At 40.5% G+C, this 25,711-nt stretch overlaps 1 long non-coding RNA gene across 1 annotated transcript in view; it reads left to right on the top strand.

The window, feature by feature from the left end:
• LOC118230771 overlaps nt 1–25,711 on the top strand; it is a 73,647-nt gene that overhangs the window by 17,150 nt on the left and 30,786 nt on the right. The window lies entirely within an intron of this gene.

Genomic DNA, 25,711 nt, shown 5'->3' with positions numbered 1-25,711 from the left:
CAAAATGCCAGTGAGACGGACCCCACATGAAACCCATCCCGTGTAATTGATCCTGTTCTGCTCAATTATCAAGTTGGTTTTTTTCAGCTTATTTCACATGTACAGACTATTCTGATGCAAATGTACATAGATTTCCATACGAATTCAGCGCGTCAGAGGATTCAAATGAGCAGTTTTTGAAGAACACCATTTTCTCATTGTGAAAGAATAACTGGGCATTTTTTGAAGTCTTTCATATTGTAATTGCTGTGACACTCGGACACGCTTCTCTCCTGAGATCCGTCCCCTTTAAAGAGCGCTGATTTCTGTCAGGCAGAGCTTTTTTTCTGACAGGGACAGACAGTGCTAAAACTGAAATGTAGGTGTTGCCTTGGGAGGGAGGTAAGGTTTTGATGGGGAGGGAGCCCCCATCTCTCCGTGCAGTGGCTGTTCCTCTCACCACTGGGCCCCTGCTGTGCAGGGGAACGCACAGATCAGATTGTGGGATGTAGCAGGGCGGCGCTGACGGAAGTCTGGTCCATTGTGGTCCTCTGAGCGACCATCACATTCCTGGTATGACAAACACCCGGCTTTACACTGGTAAGAATGCTCCTCTGGTGTTGGAGCATAGCAGCTCAATACCAATGTGACGCATTTAATTATTTCTTTGAAAATGACTTGACTTGAAATATTATGCACACAGTTGATCCGCTGTCTTCAGCCACTGCTGTTGGAAACAGGGGCCAGGGGGCCAATGGCCCCTCTCTGTTTTTGGCCTCTTTTCATTCATTCATTTATTTATTTATTTATTTATTTATTTATTTATTATATTTATTATAGCCCACCCTCGAAAACTGGTACTTGGCAGTTCCTAGCCAGTTTCCGCTGTGTCATCGGACATTGATTAAAGCCACAGCAAATCATCGGTCGCATCAATCTCTTAGAAAACGAGTACATATTCTCACTGCTGTCTTTGAAAGCCAATTACAGTGATTCATTTCTGCTCAATGAATTATCTTTTTATGATAATAAAAAATTGCAATGTACAATGTCATGTAGACTATGCTAATAATGTCAATTTGTCCTATGGTTCTAGCTACATTTCTCATTATCTATTTGGCAATATAATTTAGATAATGCATGTCATTTCCTTATTAGCTTAAGGCAATCAAACTGTATCCTTTAAGTTTATGCTATATAAGGACATGACCCTGGAGTGATGAATTAACGAGTAACTATATATAATCAATTTTGATGCAAATCATGCAATGGACAAGCAGCAGCAGCTTGGCTAGCTAGCATACTCCATAAGGTAAAGTTGAGGAATGTGTTTCTTCTGTTCATAGAGGGTCTTATTTTACTTGCTATATCTGCAATGTGGACGATGCTTGTTTATTATGACTGTACTGGTTAACATGCTCACTTTGGCATTGTGATGGATGATCATTCAGTTCATGTGAGTGTCAGCAGACAGTGTGAAACTGATGCTATTGGTAGACTGCCTGGTTTGGAGCGTAAGAGAAATTTTGTCGCTTACTGTATCCTGCAAGTTTAAGTTGAATTAAAATGTAGCTAGCTACCTAAGATTTGGTATTTCACCACCCTGCTGTGCAAGCTAGCCCCCAAGATGAGTTGGAGTCACATTTGGTCAGTCAGTTGGAGTCATAAAGATGCCCAGTTGTTCTCCCGTGACATGTTCCAATACATTTATTATATTGTGGTGTTTTGTTTCAGTCTGCTTAAACAGTTTTTACTCCATGTTTGGACCCCCAACAGACATGTCTTCAGCTGGCTGTTTGCTAAGGCCTGCCTAGAATCGCCTGAGGTTTTCAAAGGTGTTTTTCTGTGAGTGAGTAGCTATTTCAGAGAACAAGCCAGACCAGTTCCATGCAATATCACACTGAATGCTAATTTATGCAAATACATGCTAATGTATCTTAATACTTTATATCTCTCTGGAAATTGAACCAACATGGAGCGTTCGAATAAAAATACATTTACAGTGAATTCATTTTAATACACTCATCAGGGTGGATTTCTATTCCATATTAAATCTTCCCCAATTCACTGTCTTCTCTGTTTCTTATTGCTAAATCCCTTGTAGCAGAGATTTTTAAATGGAGCCAACCTGTTAAATGAATATTAGGCAATGCAAAAGTAATTGGTTTACGCAAATATAAGACTTTTTTTGCCTAATTTTAAGAGCCCAACTGTTGCACGCAGCTGTTGGCGTGTCCTATTGGTGCTACACGCTCCATGAATTCAGGGGTGTTGCCAGCTGCTGCTTTTTCTGCAAGCTGAGCTGCAGTGACTGCACTGGAGGGATGCACTGCTCACTCCAGAGAATACCTTGCTAAATGAAGCCCTTCCTTCCTGAGTGATATTTCAACCAATTTAATTGACATTCAATATGCAAATGGAGTTTGAAGTTTTATTCAAAAATCCCTCTCCAGTGGTTTTGTTTTCAATTAAAGATCTCTGGCAGGGCCGGGTGATAAAGTGGTCTTGATAATTATCATGATAAAAATTTACCAAGATAACAATAATATAATTGTGAAGAGTCATTTTTGGAATTGATGCGTAAAAATAGTTTCTAAGAAAGGTCAAATGACCTTTAAAAAACTAAACATATCTCTCCCTCTGCAACTACATGCATTGGGTCTAGTGAGTTAAGAACATGTTTCTAATGGCGTAGCTTTAAAAACTGAAAATAATACCCTTCTTGTGTACAGAGTAAAATGTATTGCTTGATATGTTGACTGGTGCAATTATTTATTAACAGTATTAGAAGTAGTCTAAGGTAGTCAGAAGCCACCTTTAAGTCCACAGACTGCTGCACCCTTTCGTTGTTCCCTGGCTGATGGGATATCTTATACAACATGGCCAGAACCAACCCTAACTTTCTTAGCATGTTTGTTCCAGCAGTTGTCAACTATGGACAAGGTATTATTATGATATGTCTTATTACCTACTGTCTTTCAGATGGCCGGCATTTGTTTAAGATAATGTTGTTTCACTGTCAACTATTGGAACTGTTTATGATAAGTAATTATATATTTAAGCCATCAATGGACCCTCTGATTTCTTCAGACTTCATCTGTAATGTCTTACATTGTGTTCTAAGCTGAAAAACCCTTTCAGACTGAGAATATGGCTCCATTTCATATATATCATGATAATTATCATTACCTAGCAAAAAATAATAATGAAAGTAGTGCAAAAAACTGTTATAGGCCATATCACCCAGTTCTAATGTCTAGTTGACAACAATATGCCCCATAAACTTATCCTTTGGATACAGTCAATGATTCATGATTCAGTGACTACTAAAATGTATTCAAAACACCATTTAAGTAAAACTTCTGGAACATAATATAATAAAACATTTTTTTCTGATTTCTGAAACTTTTCCTTTCTGGAGCCACAAAGCTTTTGTTTCAATGCCGGCATTGTTTTTCTCCGACACTGTTAAACTAGTTCAAATATTTCCAGCATTTTGAATTGCATTTTTTTCAATCTTTAAGAGATTCCGGATGTACTGCATGTTTTTCTTCATACATATTCATTCAGTCATTAATGATTTATGTTTTTGCCATGGACATCACACATCAATCCTTAGCCAGTACGGTCTTACTGCTGACAGACGGTAAGCCATGTTTTGGTAAGCAATGTTTTATGGCATTGAGAGTGATTGGGAACATCAGAGAAATTCTGCCGTACATGTATGAACCTCAGTCAGATTCTGGTCATGAAGGCTCCCCAAAGAAGACGTTGGACTAGTTTTGGAAAGCAACACTTCACGGATCGTATAATGCCTGGAGCGACTGTATCCTGTCAATCACACTCATGTGAGCCAGTCAAAAGAGTGGTTTAAGCGAAACCATTGGTTTAATCGGTGTGTGTCACTAACAGCAAATGGTAGCCCAACCCACACTGTGTTTTTGAAACCCCATATGGACAATTAACCTGTTAGACTTGTTACAATGGAAGTTTAAACTCAGCAGTTGTGCCTGGCTGACTTTAAGAATCCAGTTAAACAACGATAAATTAATATTGTGGTTAAATATACTCATAAAGAAGAAAGAAGTGTGGAATTGACTATTTCAACTTCATGGAATTTGCTTTTAGTCATTGCTAGATCAGTAGCCTTACTCGTTTATATTTTGTTTCCGAATGTTGATGAAAATGATTGGGGTGGAGAAGGGATCATTTATCAGGACACTTCTGGAGCGGGATGTATTGATTCTATACTTTCACTTGATATAGTACCTTTCAGAATGGGAAGATACCTTGAGGTTTGTAAAGTTTAACTATAGGAGGAGATTGTGGGAGGTTACATATTATTTACTTTAGCTTGTTTTTAGCCAAGCCCCCAGCTTACTCTGCTGTACTGCCTGTGCAGTGCCACAGTGTGCGGTACAGGGCCCCAGAGTACAATACAGGACCTCAGTGTACAGGGCCTCCATGGGAATTATAGAGCTCCAGTGTACATTACTGTACATGACGTCACTGTACTGGGCCCCGGTGTCCAGAACATTAGTGTGTTTAATTATGCCGGGCCTCAGTGTGCAGTATTGGGCCCCCATGTGCAGGTCAATGGTGTGTTTAATTATTCCGGGCCTCAGTGTGCAGTATTGAGCCCCCGTGTGCAGGTTAATGGTGTGTTTAATTATGCAGGGCCTCTGTGTGCAGTATGGGGCCCCCGTGTGTAGGACATTAGTGTGTTAAATTATGCAGGTCCATAGCGTGCAGTACAGCACGTAAGTGTATAGATCTGCAGCGTGCAGGGCATCACTATAGAGTACTGGGCCTCAGTGGGCGGGGCCTCCGATTGCTGTACAGGGTGTATAGTATTCAGTAAAGCCTTTCAGAGGGGACCCTGTGGCCAGTGAGTGAGACAGATGAAACTGCGCTATTTATCTAACTTGGTAAGATTTCCCCAGTTTTCTGATGTGCACACTGCATTGGGAAATGTCTCCACAACCCCCCTCCCCCTCCTCCATAGGCACAACCCTTTGGGTTCAGCTGAAGCTTTCAGGCTTTGAGAAATGAATTTATGTCATCCATGACCAGAGTTACTATACCCCTGTCTAATACAGAGGCAGGAATCTCCCAGCTGGAGCGTCTGCTCTACAAGTCCTTTATTAAAGCTGCGACCTCAGCCTTAAATCTGGTGACCCTGCTCCACTCACTCTTTATCAGTGTTGTAGCAGCTTCAAGATCCTGTTATCTGGCAACCCTAGGGTAGCGGTGTGATGCCGAGGCGACCCGAATAACAAACCAGATTCCGTTCCACAGTTGCCCTGCAACCTGTCGAACGATTACCATACCCCTCAGTCTCTCCCTCTCTCATCTGCCCTGCCACTCTCTAATGATTACCCGCACATATCTCTCGCGTCCCTCTTTTGTCTATAGCCTTCCTTCTCTCTTTCTCTCATCGCTCTCTCACTCGTTCCATTCCCTCCCTCTTCCTCTCTTATCTCCACTCTAGCTCACCCTTCTCTCATCGCCTCGTGTCTTTCGGCCCCTTATCACTCTGTCTCGCTATTTCCTCTCTTTCTCCCTCCCATCTCCCTGTACTTGTCCCTTTCTCTCTCTATCTCTCTCTCTCGCTCTTTTTCGCTCTCTCCGAATTCTCTGAAAGTCAGGGAGGGTGGCAGGTTGTAGGTGCAGATTCTGCTCTTGTTTTTAAGATGGTGGAGGATGTAAGGGAAGCTCATTTCCACAGTAAAGGACTGTAAAGGAGCAGAGATAAATTGGAGGTGTCATATGATGGGCCGGCCTCTTCCTCTCTGCTTGCCTGCCTGTTGGCTGATGAATGATCCAGCAGTTTTGCGGGGTCTGTGGGTATTCCATCTTATTTTGCTTTATTTGGTCTGCACCAGCCACAGATGACCTTATTTATAATACCGGCAAATGCTCTGCAACAATGCAGGAATCAAGTGTTGGTCAAATGCTATTTACTGAAAAGGCTGTTTGTGGAACACATACATAGTGAAGAATGTAAACAGATAGGCACACACGCACACACACACACACACAAATGTTTTCTGGCTGTGCTGCTGCTGGCACGACATGGGCTATATGCGACTCTCTGTTCGTTTAACTTGCATGAAACATTTCTAGGGCAAAGTCAACTTTACGTTCACTCCAAATTTTGCCTCTTGTTAAATTTTAAAGAACAACTTAAAGAAGGAAGGATTTGCATTTTGATTTCAGCGATAGAGCTCAGGCAGTTTATTTAGTAAACGCATGCATGTGTGACTCGCTTGGCTGCTCGGGTCGGCTCTCCATTAGCCGGCACTTGATGTGTCACACGTTAGCCTATGCCTTCCTTCATCACGATTCACACATTCATTCCTCATGATTTATGCACTAGTTCCAATATTAGTAAACGCTTACTTGTGTACCACTCCTGTAAAGTGTTGTAAATTTACTTTCCTTTCATAGTGAGGTTTGAAAAGGTGCACGTGGTATCAGCTGTGATTGGTTTAATATGCTGTTTTGTACTAAAAATAATATTTGAGACGTTGGTGCACATAGCCTTACGGTAGCTGCTAATAGAAAGTAATACGACGTGATTCCGGCATGCATGACCTGGCCCTCTGTTCTTAAACTGAAACATCATCACTTTTTTTTCAGTAAAAGTGAAACCTGTTATTTAAATAACCAATAGAATGACTCTGTAAGGAGCCCTGTAAAGAGAGACCCGCTGGCTGTACGCTGGGAGACCTGCAAGCTGCGGGCTGTGAGACTGGCGCGCTGTGTGCGGTGAACCGCTGCTCTGCCGGTCGCCAGAGGATGTGACCTATCAGCGTCCCCTTCGGGAACCACGCAGGTTCCATCGGATTTTACCGAGTGAAAAAGCCCGAACCCCAGGGGTTATGAATACATAAATATCTTATACAGTTTTAATGGATCCCTAAGTTCCCAGAGTTGCCTTACAACTGAGCTGGATGAATGATTAATGGTACAGTAATAGAAACTTTAGAGTACGTGTACCGGTTTATTCGATGATAAGAGCTTTACTGATCGAGTACAGTACTGAATGAGCGGTTAAAGTAAACTGGACATTTGTAAACAACATGACAGGTTGCCCGCCTGGCGTTTATGTGGTGTGTTATTGATTCAGATTCATCTGACTACAGCATACAGTATGTAAGTCACCGTGCTCTGTGATCATTGATAATATTCATAGTAAATAACATTCTATCAGGTGGAGTCGTGTCGTAGAAAGGACTCTGTGTGAATGATTCGTTGCAGGGCTTTGTGATTACGCATCGGTGTCTCGCGTGCTTGGCAGCATGGATTACAGTGTCCAGTCACACAGCTGGGTTTGCACTGAACCCTTTTCAGCGTAATTACGGTTCTCCCAATGAGAAACACAGTCTGCGCCTGCAGTGTCTGAATTACTGATTCAGTTCACCTGACCACTGCGCGATAATGCTGACCGCTGCACCACGCTGCAACACCAGAAAGCAGTACGAATCAATACAACTGAAAAGCACAACTGCTCCACTGTTAACAGCTACCAGAACAAATAAAATTTTGTTTCTTATGTTCATTTCAGAGTGACAGTGGTTTTGGGTTCAGCGTCAGTGTTCGCCCGGCTGTCCGACCCTTTCATTCAACCACACAAGCAGGCGCGTTCATTAGCCCAGTATACCGGCCGCTACATTTCACACTGCTTTTCAGAGCTCCGGTGCAGAGCTAGCGCACTGCTCGATAGCCAGTGACTGATGTTGCGCGATTGATGCTAATGGAACCTTATAGCGCGCGAGCGCGGTGCTTTCAATCTCTGTTTCCTCTGGCACGCCCTGCTGGAGGACCGTCAGGTGCAATCACCTGCCAAACACGCCAGCATTATGCCCTGTAATCGCGGGGCACTGAGCAGGATTCTCCATGCCCTGCCTGCAATTTGCTTCTCCCTTTATTCTGGCTGTCTCGGCCGACCGAAGCCATCTTATCTGGACGGCATTTACAACGCGGCATAATGGATTTATACTGGTGTGACACAGTGAAAGCCTGTTAGTAAGCCAGCGAAACAGCTGTCAGCTCTGAGGAAGACCTCTCTCGCACCTGCAGCGGGAGGGAGGCTGTTGATGTATTGGGGACAGTCACTAACTTTATTCAGGAGAAACACTCTGCTTAACACAGCTGCCATTTGCACGGTTTTGACAGCTATCTCAGGAGAAAACAAAATTAAATAGGCTACACCTGCAATGACAGGTTTTTCTAATGAAATATCTGCAGACCTTTTAAGGACTGCTCTTCGCAGAAAGTACAAAACGACACTTTAAAAGTGCTTGTGTGTATTATAGTTTGAAGTGTCCTCGTTTGCTTGGGAGTTGCTGTCTGGTGGCCGGAACAAAACAAATGAATTTTTTCAAAAAATTGTTTTTTATTTTAATTGCCGTCTATTCTGGTTTGAGACTGGAATACATTTGAAAATTGACTGAATACAGGAAATGTTTGGTGTGTGGGGAGGGTAACAGTAATGTAAAATAAGGAACTAGCAGACGATGATTTCACGCTAATCTACAACAACACAGGCCTGTTAAATTATCACACAGTCCCTTAAATACTGCACCACACCTCCCTTAAATACTATACCACACCTCCCTTAAGTACTATACCACACCTCCCTTAAGTACTATACCACACCTCCCTTATGTACTATACCACACCTCCCTTAATTACTGTGCCACACCTTATTTACAGCTGCATATTTTGCATTTCATTTTAAGCAGAATGTCATTTTATTGTTAATTATTGCACTCACCAAATTTGGCAGTAACTTTATCTCTTTTCCGCAGCAAGCAAAGCAAGGGATCACGGACGTACTCTCGTCATGGGTTGAACAGTGGAATATGCGTAGACACACGTCTGGCACAGAATGAGTTAAATATGCTCAGTTTTCCGAGGGTACAATAGCAACGATGCTGTCCGCCCTCATGAATAACAGAAACCTCTGATATCTGTCGCTCTCTGATGCACCAGCTGAGCTGCACAGTTACTGTGCTGTGCTGGGGGACTGTGCAGCTGGCACAGGCAGATCACAGGTGTCCAGTCAACCAGAGGGGGCTGCTGCAGAGGCAGAGATGTCCTGCTGACCGAAGCCCTCCCTGGAGCAGATGCCCTGCGGCATTCTTACTCATCAGTTAATAACTGTGCCCCCTATTCAGCCATGCTTTGGTAAGGCCAGCTGTTTCATTACTCCAATGAATCACAATGGCCTCTTCCAATATGAAAATTTATATCTACTGTTATTAAGTGGAATAAACCAAATGAGCTAGCATGAGTGAGCAATGAACACTGAAAGTGGACTCTCTTCGTGATGCATAAGCATCGAACTTACTTCAGACCAGTTACCCTGAGAATAATGCTAAAACTATACTTTATGGCTATTACATATCCAAAAACAATGTTGTGTATGCATGGTTATGCAAAATACATTTTATTTAGTTGATATCTCTGTTCATTTACAGTGACCAAGAGGTCGTTGAAAAAAACATTCCAAAGTTTTTGTTGGTGTTAGTAGCTTTCTTGAATCCATGAACATTCATCTTATACCTGAATGACATTCTCTAAGAAAACAAGGCCTCAAGGAATCACTATAACCATCTGGCAGAGCCAAGCAACGAAAAGACAAGCTATCTGGTGTAATGATGTCTCAGACTGAATTCCAACACACAGTGTGGAACATACAATATTGAGTCCCATCTCTAGATATTTCCCTGATCTTTATTTCAGTGGGGGAGGAGCAGGTAGGGAGGGGGAGGGGAAGAGAAGGTGGGAGGAGCAGAGACGGGAGGAGCATAGATGGATGAAGAAGGGAGCCCCTCCTCTTTGTCTGCCGTCAGCTTCTTCTGTTCACTCTTGCCACCTGGGAGGTCTACACCATGGGTGCACAATGTTTTTCCGCCATATTCTCGATGGCTATTAATCCATGCTTGACCCAACCCATTATAGTAAGTTGTTCATGACAACTGTTGCTATGAGCTTGTAATGAGTCTAGTTTTTTAAATGGCAAGCTAGTGCTAGCCAGTAACCTAACTGTAGTAGCTACAATAATGAGTTTGTAGCAAGGTGTAGGTATATTAATACTTAAAATCACATCCTGGCAGGGTGAATGATTTTTAAGTGTCAGACAGAAGAAGTAGTTTGCCAGCTTTATGATTAGGATTAGCCTGGAATGATGGGAGTGGTTGTGGACATTTTGAATTAAAAGCATAAAAATTAACATTGTTTTTAGTAACTACATTAATCACGTATTTCCAAAGATAATAAATTGTTATTATGTGCTAAGCATGCCAGACTGAATGCGTTCTATATGCATGAAAAAGTTATTTTGTATTCTCTCCTTTCTCATTAATCATGTCTGTCCCTAATATTTCTTTTTGAATAGTCTTAACAATTACTCTCTTTTCTTGCGTTGCAGCATTTTATCTTCTATCTGTCCAGTGGTATTTGGTCTTTGTATATTATCAATAATGTATCCGTTGTGTTACAGCCTTAAAGTAAGTGTGCGTGTGCCCCAAATTGGACAGGTTTGTGGAACCACTTTTATGATTATCTTTGTACCTGCACTGCGGCGATGTTGCCTTTTAGCCTCCTGCGCCGATTCATTATAGTTTATCTAAACTTGCGCTTGTTGTCATGTTTCAGGAGAAAGGGGGGGTGGCAGAATGTGCTCGTGTATTATATTTGTTTCATTAAAATGTTTGGAATAATTATAGGTCTATCAGTCAGCGGGGGTATTGAGGGGCAATCTGATGGCAATTTAGCTAATTGCTGTGAGTCACGCTGCGCTTTTGAATGGGAGTGAAACGGGGATACTGCTGCCGCATTAGTTAGAACTCCTGTAATTGTAGGCTGCAGTGCTTTTTTGGGGGGGGGCGGATGATGGTTCGGTCACATCATGTTGTAGCAACATTTCTTTATTGCTACTTTGTACTCCAGCAGCCTGTTTGTTTTCCTTTTAAAAAGTAATAATAAGTTTTACTAAATCATGAAATTGACCAGTTCCCTAATACTCTATGCATTTTACCGTATGTCCCTGGAGTCCTACTTCATATGTTTTCTTTTGTATTATTATTCAGACTATAGTACTAGGACTGCACAGGAATCCTCATAGACGTTGCTGTTACATGGTACTTGTCGCGAGACAGTCAATGGAGACAGTTATTAAAATTGTATATCTTATTAAAAAATTATATATTTATATCATATATAGCTTAAAATATTGTAGGAGCAAGCAAACTGGTGTATGGCAATTAATGATTGAGGCCTTTGGTATGTATAGTGTAAAAGTGTTGACAGAGCATTTGGAAGAAATGGAACGATAAGAAGTAAAGGTTCTGGAGAACACTAGTATGGGCCTTCGGGAAGAAAACTAATGACACATTTTTATTTCTGGCTCTTGTAGCTAATTGCATTGCAGCTCTAATGTTGCTATACACTGAATATCGCTGATGAGTCCATGACCCAGCAGACTTGTGTTCTCACCCATAGTGCGAGCCCCACTGGTCTACGCTGCCGAGGCTGATCAGCAATCAGCTCAGATGTCGCCCATTGCCTTTGTTACGTCTCATAAAGGCCCTATGGAGACAGCTTGCTGTGGGCATGAGCTGGCTGTACACTCATTTAGGACTGCTGCTGTTGCTAATGACTTACCTTCATTTGAATCTGTGTAAGATTCCAGTCCCTGTTCTGATACCTTTCTACCTGGTCCCCTAGTTTTGCTTTTTCCATTGATGTAGAGGATTGAAATGGGCATTGGGTAGTTCAATGTCACTTTTTCTGGCTGTATCTTCTGCTGGTATAGCCACATCCAGAAATGAAGAACTATAACTAGGCTAATTAGCATTGCTAAAGCATCGACCTGCGAAATCATATCAAACATGTTTTATTCTAATCTCTCAATAACATAGGTCTCCATAGTATTGTGCATACTTTTTCCTTAATTAAACAAAGTGCTCTCTGAGTTCCATTGGTCTCAAAATCATTGTTAATAATTCCAATCTCTCAAGTAAGTCCAGAATCAAATGTCAAGCTGTAAAACTAATCTCTCAATAGCATAGGTCTCCGTAACAAGTTGTATATGTGAATGGCATAGGCCTGATAATCCAAACATCCTTTGGATCACACCATGATGAATAGCATAGCCACTAAGGGAGCAGTTTCCTTCAATTAGTGTGCTTATCAACATTTATCATTAGTGAGCTGTGTCCCCAGCGCTTGGCTAGGTGAATTCCTCCATGGTGCAGGTTTTAATAAGACTTGTGTGCAGCAAAGCATTTCATCTTTTAAGGTGACATGTTTTACCCTTGAGCTCTCAGTTCATTTGTTTCATCCTTTTAAGAGATGAAAGGAGTTGGGCTGGACGGCTATTTGAACAGAACGCAGTTAACCCTTTACAATCACTGCTCTTTCTCTGCTTCGCGTGACTGGCTTCGTTCATTTGCTACTGAGCATTTTCAGATGTATCATTCTGAACGATAAAGATATCAGGGGTGTGACTAACATTGTGTACAACTTGAAACACAGAGCCATATTACATTTCAAGACCTCTTCAACCTTGAAATTACAGAGCAAGAATATAAACACCCTTTTTTAAGAATACTGAAAACTAAGACACTAAGGATGCAGACGGGCGATCACTGGAGGTGTGGTATAGTATTTAGGGGTGGTGTGGTATGGTATTTAAGGGAGATGTTTTACAGTGTTTAAGAGAGATGTGGTGCAGTATTTAATAGAGATGTGGTGAAGTATTAAAAGGAGGTGTGGTATAGTATTTAAGGGAGGTGTGGTATAGTATATAGGGGTGGTGTGGTATTGTATTTATGGGAGATGTGGTACAGTATTTAAGAGAGAAGTGGTATAGAATTTAAGGGAGATGTGGTATATTATTTTGGGGAGATGTGGTACAGTATTTAAGAGAGATGTGGTGAAGTATTAAAGGGAGGTGTGATATAGTATTTAAGGGAGGTGTGGTGCAATATTTAATGGAGGCGTGGCATAGTATTTAAGGGCGGTGTGGTACAGAATTTAAAGGGGATGTGATCCAGTATTTAAGGCCGGTGTGGTGCAGTATTTAAGGGATCGTGTAGTAATTTAACAGGCCTGTGCTGTTGTAGTTCAGCGTGAAATCATTGTCTGCTAGTTCCTTATTTACATTTTTGAGACTTGAGCCAAATAGTAGTGAACATTTGGCCGCATTAAAAGCCTGTGTAAATCCCCAGCTGCAAGTTGCATTTAATTCCCAGGGCTCTCTAAATTTCCTGCTACCTTGTAGAAGAGACTAAAATACGACTAATACAGGCTTATTTTCTTTAGAACACAAGATCTACTTTGAATGCAAGGCTAAAGGGAGATAGAAAAAATATCCCGCTGGAAGGGAGCATTTATTTCTACAATGCTCAGAATACATAAACACGGCCTGCTTTTTATGTCTTACAAGTATAAACACTTGGAAATGTACAGCTGCCTTTAAAGCTGTGAGCATAATGCCATTGTAACTTCTGTCAAGGTAGATATGCACCCAGGAGGCATACTACCGCAGTATAACCTCGGTGTCAGGCCTAGCGTCCTTTAACCTGACGACGTCTAAATAATAAGTACTCGCGCTTTTTGAAATGAAACAAGCCTGAGGTGTGCTGCGGCGTTTGTCGAAGGAAATTTGTTTTTATTCAAACGTGAAACAGACCATAATGAAAATACCGTGTGTCTTAAGCTCCCTCCTCTGTTGTATTTGTCTGGCGAGGACGTATAGCCGCAGAGCACAAAGCTCTGCTCGCAGCCGGGCTGGATTTTCTGTGCCGGTGCAGCACTCCCCTGGGTGTTGGCCACTGAGTAATACTCTGCTTGTACTCTCTTGAGTGGGCCATCAATCTTACTGCATAATAATGTGCTACTCTCCACTCTATTAATCTGCTGGCTAATTTACACACAACCGGACCAAATTGTTTTAATTCAGCAGTCACTGTTCGGGCACCGTTTGGCACCATCCCTTCTGCCGGCAAACACTTCTCTTCCGTTTTGTATTTTAAAGCATAAAGGCTGTCTTTATCTGTCAGGGTTACTTATGGTTGCGCCTGTAATTGTTATTGCCCTGACCTCCCCACGACCCCTCGGTGTCGACGGCAGACTGGATGTGCGGCAGCTCGGAGACGACGACGTCGTACCGGCACAGATGAGGTGAGGCTGTGAGGCTGTCACTTTTGTGTGTTATTCAGCAAACATTTGAGTGCATGTTTGGGTCATTTTGTAAACTAAAATACAGTCCTTGCTTTATCAGAGACTGCATTGTAAAAAAAAAAAAAATTATTATTATTAAAATACTTCATAGAATTTAATAGTATCCCCTCAGACATAAGAAGATGTTCCAGTTATATTATAAATATAATATGAAAATCAAGTCATATAAAATACAAATGTACACTGTATATATACTATGATATAGTATCCATGTTTCATGTTTGAAATTTCAATTAAAAAAAAAAACTTATATTCATTAATTAGCTATTTATTTGCAGAAAGGTCACTTGAAAGGCCTTTTAACAGCGCGCTAAGGGCATAATGTGTAATCATACATCAGAGTAACAGCAAAAAGCATGCACTGTACCAACAAATTGCACAGAAATAAGGACTCACTATTTGTGACTCCACAGCTTATTAAAATGGAATGTTCTAGATTGGACAGTATCCTTGCATAGCCAGTTACACCTTTGACACAACTTTAACTCATTACAGAAATGGATCCTGCCCACCATCATGTGTGTTTTTCCTGTTAAAACACACACTTTTTTTTACAGCGCCTGTGACTGCTAGCATTTGGTGGCTGTTTCCATCCATTGAACAGGACCCTGTAAATGGGTCTAATTCAGTATACTCATTTCAACACCTTATCAGGAATTGCTTTGTTTGGCTGTCACCATAAACAGCTTCAGTGCTGATTCTGGTGGGTTTGGGAACCCAGTCCCCCGTGTGATTTCCTCTTGTCTCCTGTGTGTTGGTAAGATCTATCGCACCGTGCTACAGCAGAGCGTAAAGCTCAACGTAACTCCTGTTGGAAAAGCAAGCTTTAGCACAGCTTAATGCTTCAAGTGGATAACTCCTCCATCTCCTCCCTTGCCGCACGGCACACTATCTTGCTGTATTACAATGCAGAGCCTAGGTTTCATCTGAAGGGTCCGTGGAAAGTGGCACTCTTTACATGTCAGACGGAGGAAATGAAATCACAACAAGAAAATCTTTTCTTTGAGTAAACAGTCTGTGGCTGAGAGATAACTGCTTTATCCTCCAGAAGTCTATACATTCAGTACCAGCTGCCATGCCTTCCACTCCGAAATAGAAAAAGCAGAGAAATAAAGAAGACTATGCATTAGGACAGAATAATTGTTTTTTTTTGTTCTGCTTTGAATCTTCCATACCGATCCATCTAAATACCCCAGTAACATTACTTTTATCATTTTCAGTGCTTTATCAGATTCATACAGCTATACACACACACACATACACACACACACATATATATATATTTATTATATATATATATGCAAGGCAATAACTTGAACAATGGATTTATTCATGAAGGCAGATTAAAAAAAATCTCCGACTTTAGAGGTATTACACTTTCAAGCCTCTTCTCTCTAACGCATTCATACATTTCTAGCTTATCACATGGAACGGGTTCCCCCAGTACAAAGAGATTTGAATCTCCCCATATCCAGTCACATGCACTTTAACCAAGGACTGCTGAAATGCTAAAATCTTCAAGCTCACCTAAGTATATATATATGGACAGGTTTACCTGGTGGAAAGTATCTCATCATGTAGCAAAGAGTAGCTAAGAAAGTAGCAGAATTGTAAGCAATCCTTTAATAAAAATAATGGTAATGGAATTCTTTGACTGTCTAAGACCAGGCTTCTTCAGAATTTCTGAATGCTCTGTAGAGAGTACACTCCAAAGTCTAGATAGGGTGAATAGGCTGTGGTCTACCTTTTCTTAGTTCATAAGTACACCATGTTCTTGTGTTCTTCAGAGGTTTTTAAGTGAATTCGTTTTATACCGAGAGGATGCTTGAGAGTGCTGTCGTGTCCTCATTTTTTCCACAATCCATTTCTGAAGATGGTCTATAGATGTAGCTCAGTGTTAAATCCTAATTAGACGTGTTTGGCATAATGTTACTTGCATTAAGGTTATTTTCCATACAGAACAATCAGTAAACTCCTCATACTGACAGAGCCTATTGTAAACATTACTTTGAAGAATAGGTCATCTTCAGCATATCAGTATATGGCTTGTGTTAGCATGATAAAATCATTTACATATCAAACTTTAACCTTCATAATCTTTAATTCAGCATAATGACTTCTCTTCTATGTCTTAACCTTTGCTAATAATTCCCATAAGTCTCATTTTAAAGGTTATCTGCATAGATTAAAATAGATTAGTTATAAAGGCCACTACTTTTTGAATGTGTGAACACTTTCATGCATGAGTGCTTTACCAAACAGCAGTGGAAACCAATCTGTTCAAAGCATTATTCTTGAAGGTTTGCATGAAATTTCGGACTGCTGAGTGACAATTTAATCTTTAAATATAATTCAACAAAAATGGCCTCAAGTTAAAGAAAGAGCAAGCGAAAGCTAAAGGGTCATGGTAGTGCCTATTGGCTGACAGCCCCACAGGGCATAACCTGATTGGCCATAGTGACCATAGAGATCTCATTACAATAGAGCAGCACAAGCATGTGTAGTTGTGTTGAAATTTTGGTATTTTTACAGTTTACAAGACTAGGCAATAGTTGAAAGTAGCACAGCTGTAAGAAGTTTGGTTTAACACAGGGCTGCCCAATCCTGTTACAGGAGATGTACTGTCCTGTAGGTTTTCACTCCAACCCTAACAAAGCACAATTCATTCAACAGCTAGAGACCTTGTTCAGCTACTCATTAGTAGAATCAGGTATAACAAACTTTGATTGGAGTGAAAACCAACAGGACTCAAGATCTCCAAGAACCAGATTGGGCTGCCCTGATTTAACAGATTGCATGAGGGTGTGATGAGTGTGTTACTACATTATGGCCAATCAAATTATCAGTGAATTTCCCCTCAGAAAACAGGACATTTGTGTCTGCATACTGCTTGTTTTGACAGGACAGCAGAAGCACTTCTCTGTTATTAAAAAAGAAAAAAGAAGAAAACATTGTACCCATATGCTGTCATGACAACAAGCCGATATCCCATCCAATTCTTACATTTCCAAGGCAATAATGTTGAAAGAGCATAATCACATAATGCACAGTGTCATGTTGTTTGGTCAATGCGCTCGTCATATATATGGCAGGTAGGTAGATTGGTAGGGAAATAAATATAATCTTTTAATAAAGCAATAGACTGCTGTGCTGTGACAACAACACAGCAGAAATTCTGTGTCATAGATTCTGTTCCCCGGAGCCATATAGACCATCCAGAATTCTTTCATTTCAATTTCCAAGTGTATCCTCAGTCAAGGAAACCATTTGTTTGCTTCTTTTATTCAACAGTCTTGCTTCCGGTGATCTATAAATTACTGCCTTCCAAAACCATTCTCAAATAAAACCAAGTGTATTTCCAATTTGTTCCAGAGACCGTATTTCCGAGTTGCTATAGATATGCTGTAGATATGTCATGATGACTTATGATTACTAGCAATATTGTATCAGTATGTATACAACCATACGATATTGCTTCATTCCACTTCTACTTGGAATTACACATGATGTCTGTGGCAGATAGATTGTAACAATGAAGGTGGATCCACGATGTGGTTAAAAAAAGTGGTCAATCATTTCTTATTTCCCAAGTGTGTTCTTCTCAAGACCTTTTTTCACTAGCGTCTGGCATGAGTTGTTTGTAAGGGGTAGTCACCACCAGAAAATCCAGGGAGACATCACACACAGCTAGGCCTGTGATTTAAATAGCATTGTTTATTGCACTGTGATGCAACAATACTAAAGAAAATTCATGTGGGGGGAATCGAGGAGAAACATGTTTTTCAAGTTATAGGCCTAAGAATAAATGGAAAATGAGAAGGAAAAAATAAACAGAACAACAAAAATTCAAACAAGCTACAATGCAGTGGCCAATGGTATGTTTCTTCATTAGGACAAGGATTCTGGAATATACCTTCTGAGTTCCAAACCCCAAACTCAGTCCAACCCAACTGTAAACACACCTGTCTGTTTAAGTATGGACTCTACCCACCAGTTTCAGAAGCCCCAATCAAAATTCAGCTAAGCCTGGCTATTTTAAACAATGTATAATGTACATGTATACAAATATAAAACACTTTTCTTCTAAGATACAGCACATTGCTAGCAATCAACTTTCTACAGGACCTAAGTAAAAATGGAGGAACATCAAAGCAGAAAACATCTAATGTTTTATAATGGTGATTGACATACGTGTGCCAGCCTCTTTCATATACGTTGAATAAAGTTACAAACCATTCTGCATGTGGCCCATGTGCTGCAGGCTGCTGCGATACAAGCACTGCATTGGAAGGAAACATTTCAACCATTAGAACAAAAATATCCCGGAGGGAACAACAATCCAACCACATATACATCCGTGGGTACCATTGTTCTCTGAAATAAAATATGCTAGTGAGTAATCTGGGGTATGTTAGATGTTTATATTGGCAGGCGTGAACTAGGAGGATCCCACCATTAAACCACTTTAATTATAATTTCCTAGAGTTTTTCTTTATCAACATCCCAAATATGTCATTTATTGCCTTTCATTCAGGGGCGCTAAGCTCATTTTTTCACCGTCACTTGTAGTTGAGACAAAAGTATTTTACCTCATATGATTAACTTGAATGGTTCTAAATTCGGATTTATTTAGCATCATTATTCTTTCCAGTAAAATGGCTTAGTTCTACAAAAAAACAGGACTAAAATCAAAGGAAAATGATAAGTTCTTCCTCTGAGGTATTGACATATCTATTTCAGCCTTAATAATCCGGTCACATCCTCACACATCTGTATGCTAGATTATCTCTGCGCTCGCTTGAACTTTTCTCACTAGAACTTTCCACTTGTTCGGAGTGGAATAATCAGCCGCGATACAGGGGAAGGGAAAGTGACGGACAGAAAGCACATCTTGTGCCCGTGTTGTGCGTTCACCTCCAGCAGCTTGAAAGATTTGTTTTGCAGCGATGTAGAAGAGGATCTCACTCCTTACCTGTAGGCACTGGGGTACGTACGCGCATGAAAGTTTTCTCCTGTCAAAAAACAGACAGGGATCCAAAATAGTTTTCACCCATCGAAACCCCCCCGGATTTCAGAGTTTTATGTCATTAAAGTAGTGGACAACAGGACATTTTGTTGCCTCAGTATTGCTATTACATTTGAGTGCTTGCTTTAACTTAAATTTTTTTTTTGCTTTCCTCAATATCGCCTTTAAATTCTAGGGTTTATATCAGTAATATTGTATTCTTAACCTTGCCTCAGTTTTGCTATTACATTCTAATGCTTCTGAAGGCCTGTGGCATGAGCTTAGCAGGCCTAGACCAGGAATGTAAACAGCATTTTTACCTGCATTTAAATGGGGTTGGTTAGATTGTGCCACCATTGAGATGCATGAATGTATGTCATTCCTCTGTTTGTTTTCTTTACACCGGTGTATGGTTTGGTTTTATGGTTTTTGTACTGATATACATGTCTTTTTCCCTGTGTGTACTTATGTATAGTATTGCTGTGTGTTCTGTCTACATATGGATAGCTTCCCTGAGAGTTCAGTTTGTGCATATGGTATCTGCATGTGGTCTAAGTACATATGTGTGGTTTTTCTCAGAGTCCAGCACAGCACTGGTTTAAATACAGTAGGTGGATTGCGGGGGATAAATGGTTTTCTTGCCACGTATTATGACTCGTGCTACTGAACATGCTACTGAAAGCACCAGCGAAAATACTGCAAAGATTACAGTATAATGAGTTTGGATGAAAAAAGAGAGCCAGAGGGCAAATTTCTTGTAATTATTTCAATCTGCAATAATTAAATGTCTTTTAGCCTGGAGCAAAAAAAAAAAAAAAATGTTTTTCAAGTATAAATAGCTCCTGGGAGTGAATCTGATCTTTTTGCCGGACTCCTCTCAGTAACAGTGACCTTCCTTTTGGAAATAAGTAAAAAGTAATAAAAAATATTACAACTCACTTTAATTGGTGGAAATCATGATAAGGTAGCTAAATATATTTCCTCACAAAATGGCCAATGATGGAATTGGATAAATTGTTTAAGATAAGTGTTTTCCCTGATATCTGCTACCTCAGCCATGATGGATTGTGAATTTTGATACGATAGACTATGTGTTGGATGTTGTTTTAACAGTTAAGATAAATATATTATTATTTAGGCAATATATAATTTAAAATATCTTATAAATATATTTGATAACACTTCCTATGAAGCCCATGTCTATAACACTTACTTTCTTGGGTAGAAAGATGAGCATTGCAGCAATCTAGCCTGCTCCTGATAAAAGCATGCATTAGTCTCTCAGTATCTACCTGGGAGAAAGACAGCTGCATTTTTGCAACATTTCTGAAATGATAGAAGGCAGTTTTGGTGATATTACTGATGTGGGCTTCAAAAATTCAAATCTACATGAAAACACACCAAGATTTTAACCTGGGGCCTGGGGTTTTGTGCAAGGGATTTTAAATGTACGCACAGCATCTGTCTCTGGGGCTTTGGTCTGATAATTATGACCTCATTGTTATATTCGTTCATTTGTGTAGTTCAGGCAGGCCATGAGAGTCAAGCCCGGCTTTGGCTGAATCAGCTGATTAGTGATGTTTACCGATCATTGTCCACATAACAGGGTCTATTTAAATGCCCCCCCCCCACTCATTTGGCTGCTTCCTCCAGTACCCTAGCTCCACCCTCATGATTATTAGACTATCCTTACTGGTTGGCATGGTTTCCCCCGGTTACTCCGGTTTCCTTCCTCATCCAAAGACATGCAGTCAACCTACCCTATTTAAATGAAGGTTAATAATAATCCTCGTTGCTGCTGGATCTGTTCTCTGTGTAAACCTCTGGGGGAGTTTGCTGCTGCAACTTCCTGTCTTATGGATTCATGCTTGCATGGATTGGCGGGAGGGCTTCCAGACGTTAAAAGGGCTCCTTTTAACGCTAGAAACGCCACATCGGTCAATTTGACCGTTGTCACTGTAAGAAGATCAATCACTCTGCCGTTGTGAAATACATATGGCGCCCCCTTCATGACTTTTCCTAAACATACGCACTGAACATTGAACTTACAATTTGAATATCAGTATTGCTTAAGGAAATAAAGATATTAACACTTACTTAAATGGCCGTGAGTGGTCAAATTGACCATCTTGCCTGCATGCTTGATCATTTTGATCGCCATGTGATGCTGCAGAATTACAAGGCTGTGCTGCTGCTGCATAGTGTTTTGCGATGCTACAGGAGGTGAGTGAGGGTGAATCGTATGCAGGGGAGGAAATGAATGTCGATGACACTGACAGTGATGGGTCTGTGGAAGTTATACTGAGGTCAGTGAGCCAGAAATACAGAGGCAGAGCCAAAGAAGTCATCTTTCTCCTGTCGATACAGCGGTTGTGTACAGCTGTTCCTGCTAGAGTTGTGCGATATTGTACCATCAAGAGTGAGTCTGTTATTAAATTTCGAATAAATAAATGAATATTACTGTGTTAATTGACATACAAACATGGAGTCTTCATGGTTCTTATTACCTTGGCCAACCACAACTAAAGTATTATTTTCACAATAGTTAACATTAAATGCAATGTTTTTTATGCTATTTACATGCTACGGTCAATTTGACTGTTCCTGGCAATTTAAGGTAGTATGGAATCTTGGGAGTTCTAGTGTTAACTTTGTTAACAAAGATTCTAACTTTGACAACAGTGGTCCTGACTGAACTGTTTAATTGAAAGAAAGTATGTGACACCCAGAGGTCAATAAGATCAATGCACTGAACCTGTTTATCAATATGGCTGATATCAGTGGGTGATATAGAGATGTACAATTGGAAATTCTGTACGTTGCTATGAAAATCAATCCCATACTCCCTGATGATATTTCGCAGTGGCTGCATGTAATGGATACAGATTACAGAATGGTGCCATGAGGGAGCCCACATGTTATATTAATGTTAGCCCAGGAGTGGTCACCAAGGGAGACAGTCACGTAAATCCTGTACCAGTCTAAAGCTGCCAGAGAGGCCAACACACTTCCGGAGTTTAAAAGGATACTGCGCTCGACTGTATCAAAAGCAGCGCTTAAGTCTCGAGAGCTTCTTCATTCTCAGGCCATTAACAACTTTAAGTAGAGCTGTCTCAGTGCTGTGGTGAGCACAAAAGCCAGATTGAAATTTCTGAAATGTAGAGTTAAATTAAGCTAAGCATTTAGTTGTTTAAAAACTAGTTTCTCAAGGATTTTTTTTTTTGCTGGAAAAGTAAAAATTTGAGTCTGAATTTGTTAAGCATGAAAGAATCAGGATTACTTTTCGTTAGGAGAGATTTCACAGTAGTAATTTTTTTACTCTATAAGTGAAGCTTATGCACTTTTTAATTGGCTGTGGGGTCTTGCCCCTGTGGTTGGCTGTGTTCTTTATGTGCCAAGCATTTCAAAAATTCATTATATGTTTTCTTTTTAAAAGGGAATGTTTATTTCCATCTTTGAAAATGGCACCCATGTGAGCAAGTGTAGCCTTTGCCCATGTACATGTTTCTGACACCATGTGATGTTCACCACACGCTGTTACGTTAAACTGAATTGAATATAACAGCAGGAACTCATTTTCTTCTTCTTTAATGATAATAAATTCACCAGTGATAACAGTGAGCACAACAGAAAGATGTTGCGAGAAAGCAGTCAGTAGCCCTTAATTCAGGAATTAATGTCCGCTTACTGTGAAAAAAATCAATACGTTTAATAAAACATAATAATGTAAATAAAAATTAATCCATAAAAGTAATTATTCAGAAATAATTCATCAGGAAAGGTGGGGGGATCAAGTGTGATTTTCTCATTTAGGTTACTGTCACAATTATTGATTACTGTCGTGGCACAAAAATGAAATGTACGGTGATGCCTTAAATTTTATGTTAGGAGAGTCGAACTTTGTCTGCAAATACAGAGCAACATAAATTTAATTAATACGTCCTTTCTCACTTTATGCTGTGTCCGTCTGATTTGAGCACCAGGAAATAATTTCTTTTTTAGCACTGCCATCCAAATGCAATTAATAATGATGAGCACAAAGCTCGGTGCCTGAATTAAAAAGCCTCATACTGGGCCATTAATTACTTATCCTTCCTCAAACCACCTTCAAGTGATTTGCCTTTGTTTTTATTAAAGTTGCATGAGTGATCAACAAAACAGAGTTAATGGTATTCTTTCACTTTTCAAATCACGGTGGACTATTTCATCTTACTTTTCATTTTAGCTTACTGCATATTCATTATATGCGTCGTATTTGTTTCACGTGTGTGCTGCTAAAGCACAGTGAACACATTTACACATCTGGAGTGTATGAGTCCTTCAGCCAAGGCTAGTTCAAGATACCCGCGTCATTAGGAGGCAAGGACTGGGAATACGTAGAGGGGGTCATCCTAATGGGGTGAGGAGCGATCGAGGTGGCAGGGGTTCCCAGCTGCTCCGCCTGCATTGAAGGTCCCCCTTGCTGCTCACAAGGCTCCTATTAGTTGAGAGATGTACCTCTCCTCTGCAATGCGAATGGGTCTGTGATGAGAATAGTCTATGACTGGGCCCACAGCAGGGTGGGTGCGCGACAAGGGTCGATCCGTTTCAGGATTTTGTGCCAACTTCTGCTCTTAGTTATTTAATTAGCTCAATCAAATCTTGATCTGACATTTGTATAAGTACCAGCTACAGCTGCAGACTACACGTGTGTCATAAATATTTTACCATGCTCAAGCACAGGAGTGAACCAGCACAGTTTATAGAGCTGTCAGAAAAGTAAGGTAATTGGTTTGAACAAAAACCTGCGGGCAAACCGGCCCTCCAGGACTGGAAAACAATTTGTGAGTGATCGTGTATGAGGGGCCTACATTCAAATGCTTATGTGCAGACCTACTGTACGTGGATCACATGAGTGTGGACCTCAGATTGTAATCCAGTCTCATTAGTAACTCTGATTTACTGCCCGAGATTAAATCAAACACACTTTAAGGGCACATGCAACTGAGTCGAACAAGACTTAAATCAAACAAAGCTTATGCACACAAGGACCTGACCTGATGTTTAAAAAGACTGAAAAGATCCATGTAAAATGATGTGGTCTGAAAATTGTTGTGCCTGGGCTTGTGGTGGGGCCACAGACTTCTCCTTTGCAAAGAATCTGCCTGCCTTCAGCTTTACAATCCCCACTGGTTTAATACAATTAATAAAATAGAACATATAAAATGGAAAATAAAGTTCTTTTATGAACTGAGAAATAATACTGCAGTGATGGAACACCGTCAACTGGTTTTTAAAGAACAAAAAACACTAAACAAAAACCTCCATCTACACAAAGATAAAAAAAATGCTACCTGCATTCAGATATCATGCATCTCAGAATCAAATTAGCCTCATGCATGGGGCCTCATGCAGAACTGACATTAACAAAATAGTTCTGTCTTTAAGTTGTGGCAGATTTAAGCATTAGGCTATACTTGTAATGAATGAAAACACAGTTGACCTTGTGCTGGCACTGTATTAGGTCGTACCCAAATGATTTAATTGACTTGAAATTACCTTTATAGCTACTTGTTTCTTTTTGCGCAGCAATACGTGTTAAGCAGCACAATGAGAAGCATGCATTCATGCAGTGTTTTTTTGATTCTTTAATTAATTAATTAATTTTTATTACTCTGCCAGGATAGTATATTCACTAGTTATTTTTAAGTGGCAGGCGTCTAACTTTCTCATGCTGTACAGTGAAGATGTAAAGATTCTGGAAATGTGGGACCCAAATGGACACACTTATGTTTACTGCAGCCTGACCAACAAGATGTAGCCCATGGTGCCAATCACAATTAAAAATTTATTTTCATTTACAAGACCTTACTCCCAGCAATGTAATGACATATGGTGAGCAAAACAGACTTTGAGAAACAGCACAGGATTAATCCAGTATGGTTTGTTTTAGTTTAATGGCATTGCATATGCTCTTAAAGAGACCGCATACATTTGACTGAATCCCACCTACTACCACTGTTTGCTTTTCTTAAGTTTATCCTAGAGTGGAAATATGAAATATTTAGTATTGAAATATGACTGCCTATCAGTGTGTGGGGAAAAAGACAAGTGTGGCACATTGTGATGTCCAAAGGTGGAGGTTGATTGTTTTATTTGGCTTGAATAATTAGATTGAGCCGGCCAATTTATTCTAGGCCCACCATAAATCACATCAGCGAGTACTGGCCAAAGCACAGCTATATATGGAAGCTGGAACGTGAAGCATGGGGTGTACTGCGTGGTCTGAAGGACACATGATAGGCTTCGGAGCGAAGCGAAGAGAGACCGGCGCAGGTTAGCTTCTGGAGGAGAACAGAGCACAGGTGTGCTGTGTTCTGGGGAGAGGGGCTTTCGAGGCATAGCGGTGCTGAAGGGGGGGAGGGGGAGTTCACTAGGTGGAGGGCGATCGTTAGGGAGAAGGGGTTTAGTGACTGGTGGCCATAGCGG

Source organism: Anguilla anguilla, chromosome 6 (assembly GCF_013347855.1).
Source record: "Anguilla anguilla isolate fAngAng1 chromosome 6, fAngAng1.pri, whole genome shotgun sequence".
Taxonomy (NCBI): Eukaryota; Metazoa; Chordata; class Actinopteri; order Anguilliformes; family Anguillidae; genus Anguilla; species Anguilla anguilla.
The sequence above is the reverse complement of the archived record's forward strand: the minus strand, read 5'-3'. Positions and strand labels throughout refer to the sequence as shown.